We start from the raw sequence: 3,514 nt of genomic DNA on the forward strand, positions 1-3,514 counted from the left end.
GCCATGGGTGCAGGACTGGTTTGGCTAGGTTTGGGAGAGCACAGGAGGAAGGCATTAGCTACACTGGAACATGGAAGCGATCCCCTTTGAGCCCGGTCTCCAAGGAAGAGCAGGTTCCTGCCAGGACGGAGGGAAGGGCATTCAGATAGAGGAGTAACATTAGAGGGGTATGTGTGACTGGGGAACAGAGGCGAGGTCAGTTGTGGCAGAAGAGGGAATGTTTTGTTTTGTTTTTAAAGATTTTATTTATTTATTTGAGACAGAAAGAGCATGAGTGGGGGGGGAGGGTGGACCACAGAGGAGAAGCAGGCTCCCCACTGAGCAGGGAGCCCCATCTTAGGACCCTGGGATCATGATCCGAGCCGAAGGCAGTTCCTTAACCGACTGAGCCACCCTGGCGCCCCAAGCAGGAATGTTTTGAATTCATTGTTTCTTGTCTGATGTGGCCCTTAGGTACTCCACTCCTCTCCGGCTTTTTTCTACATTCCTCTATGTTCCTGGGACAGAGAAGAACGCAATGTGTTCCAGTTCTCTGTGTTGCAGAAATGGCCACCAGATGGCACTCCTTCCCCCTTCTAAGGTCCCTGGTCTTGGGCACATTGCCGCCACCTTGGCCCTTACACACCTGGAGCCTGCAGGCGGGTGGTGTGAGTGCCTGCGTGGGGGAGGTCTGGTATCCGTCTAAAACATCCAGTGCTTTCCTGAGAGGAGACAGAGTCAAAGGGAATGAAATCCTGAGCCAGGGAAGAAGGGGCAATTTTTGTTTTTTTAAGATTTTATTTATTTCTCAGAGAGACAGCAAGCACAATCAGGGGGAGTGGCCGGCAGAGGGTGAAGCAGGCTCCTCACGGAGCAAGCAGCCTGATGCAGGACTGGACCCCGGGACCCTGGAACCCTGACCTGAGCTGAAGGTAGACGCTTCACGGACTGAGCCGTCCAGACGCCCCGGAAGAGGCAGTTCTTAACATAGAGGTGAACAGCCAGGGTTGATCTGAAGCAAGGACAGGAAAGCAGGACCTCAGGACTCCGTGTCCCTGGCGGCTACGGACCAGGCCTGCAGCCTTTCCTTGAGAGTCTGGGCATCTCATGTCATCATGTAGTGATGATGACGATGGGGGGAGCACCTCACCCCATACCATCCAGTGCGGAGGATTCGATGGCCCATGCCCCTCCTGCTGGCGGGCATGTCTCCTTCCTGTCAGTTCCTAGGTGTGCTAGACACCCCGGGACTTTACAGTATCATAAACCCGCATGCTTCGGGAGCTGGGGCAGCGGCGTGTACGAGTGGTGGGGGTCTGGTAAGAGCACAAGCACCTCTTGACAGAATTACAATTCAATTTTTCTTAAAATACGGAGCTGGCTTAACAATGCCCATCCGCCCGCTACCTAGATCTAAAATGCCTGGCCCAGGATCAAGTCCAAACTCCCCGCCCTGGCTCTGGGGACCCTTCACAGCTCTTCCCATCCTCCTTTTCCTCCCCACCTCCCACCTGCTCCCCAGGCACTTATGCTCTGTGCCAAGCCCTTCTACAACCTTCGCCCCGGGCATATGCCCTTGGTGCGGAAGGCCCTTGCTTCCCTTCCTCACCTCACTCAAGAACCAGCTCAGGTGTGGCCCTCCCCTCCGCCGGGTTGTGCCTACCTCAAAGGCCGACACAGGCAGGACCACCGCACCGCTTCGCGCCAAGCGGCGACTTCATTTTGGATTCGGCGAGAATGGCGCCCCCTGGTGTTCCGGGAGCTGAGCGACGCCGCCGCCGGGGAGGGAGCTGATACTCCACGTGATTTAAGTTCCCGGGGTCACGCTACTCTGTGCGTGAGAGCCACCAGATGGCGCCCGTCTATTCTTCTGGGGACTCCGCAATCACAAGCAGATGGTGACTGGGGAGCGGGGTTACGCACACGTTTCTGGCACTCTTGGATCGCAAGCTTCTCTTTGTTCCAAATGGCCCCTGGATCTCCCGAGTCCAGCAGAGGCCGGCTTGAGGTGCATTTCTACCGCATTCTGCCCCACAGCTGATCCTGATCACCCCTAGCCTCATTTCCTCACTACATGGGTGATGTGATGTTGGCTCAAGAAATTGCTAGCTGAGTCATCAGACCCTCTCAGTGATGCTTGAGCTGTAAAATAACAGCCCGGTGCATCCCACTTGCCTGGTCCTGCCCTGGACCAGCCTGTGCGCTCCCGGCTTGGGGAGGTCCTACACGAGGCCTGGGGTCCTGGTGGACCAGACTCCAGGGGTCGTTCTGCAAAGAGCCCCCTCAGCACCCTGAGCCTGTGGGCAGAAGAGGGGGAAGTGCCTTCAGGAGGAGCTCGGCATTGGTGATGGGAACAGTGGTGGCCCAAGGGCTGTTCATCTGTCTTGTTTCTATCATGACTAGGGCCCCTAGAATTTTCTTTCATTTTGTTTTGTTTAAAGGGACTGGGGCAGCAATCTAGTTGGAAGAGAATGGCCTGTGGGGTCGGAATAAGGGAGGCACCTACAGCTCTGCTTTGTGCCTGGGAAGGACGCTGTTTTTGCAGTTTAATAAAGCAGCAATATTTTCTAGAGATGTCTTTATTACATTTACATGAGGGTATTATTATAGGTATTTATTTTATTTATGAGGTTGATGTAAATTATAGCGGGAATTACTCCGTTTCACCGTTAAATAATATATTGGCTGTTAGTATGAACCAGGTAGTTTTATATCCTATTAAGAAGTAATCCGTCTATTATTAGTTTACCAAGAACTTTAAGAAATCAGATATAGCTGTTGAAATTCACAAAGACAGATTTTTGGGCTCTTATCAAGATAAATATATATATATATACACTTTTTTCCTTTTGTCAATTAATGGGCTGAATTATGACAATAGATTTCCTGATACTGAAATATCCCGACATTGTTGTAATAAACTTTAATTAGCAACATTGTAGTAGTACTATTTTAACGTACTTCCTGATTAAATTTGCTAGTATGTATTTTATTTAGAATTTTACAGCAATATTCATAGTAGATTTTGTTTTCAGGATCTTTTTGGCTTTGTAAAATGTATTGGTAGACATATGTCCTTTTCTAGCTACCGAAACAAATTTTGAGGTGTTGAAGTTATTGCTTTCTTGCAGCTTTGAAAGAAATCATCTGTGAAACCATCTGGGCCTGGCACTCTACTAAGTTACAACAATGTGCGAAGTGTGTGTGTGCGTGTGTGTATGTGCTCCCATGATGTTATTCGGGGCATAAAAGCTTGTGGATGTTTTAAAATAGTGATTGCCAATATTAAACAACACTCTTCAATTGTTTACTGTTTTCTGACTTGAATTTTACTTTGTTTAATATTAACACCCTAAGTTTGCCTTTCTGAAAACCGATGTACCTTTCTTGAAAAAATATGATTGAAAATGGCTTTGACACTGAGAGTCCTTCACAAGGATTTTTTATTTATTTATTTTTTTTTATTTTTTTATTTTTTTATTTTTTTTTTTTTAAAGATTTTATTTATTTATTTGACAGAGATAGAGACAGCCAG

At 48.5% G+C, this 3,514-nt stretch overlaps 1 long non-coding RNA gene across 2 annotated transcripts; it reads right to left on the reverse strand.

Annotated features, from left to right (window-relative positions):
* Nucleotides 1-295: 295 nt before the first annotated feature.
* On the reverse strand, nucleotides 296-2,333 carry LOC117800822. Of its 2 annotated transcripts, XR_004623181.1 has the most exons (4): nucleotides 1,643-2,333; nucleotides 901-991; nucleotides 626-701; nucleotides 296-497 (listed from the first exon to the last, which is right to left on the reverse strand). It is a non-coding gene; the product is annotated as an uncharacterized LOC117800822 (long non-coding RNA). The 2 variants fall into 2 exon arrangements; XR_004623180.1 differs by having other exon boundaries at nucleotides 626-991.
* Between the last annotated feature and the right edge of the window lie 1,181 nt (nucleotides 2,334-3,514).

Source organism: Ailuropoda melanoleuca, unplaced genomic scaffold (assembly GCF_002007445.2).
Source record: "Ailuropoda melanoleuca isolate Jingjing unplaced genomic scaffold, ASM200744v2 unplaced-scaffold8299, whole genome shotgun sequence".
Lineage (NCBI taxonomy): Eukaryota > Metazoa > Chordata > Mammalia > Carnivora > Ursidae > Ailuropoda > Ailuropoda melanoleuca.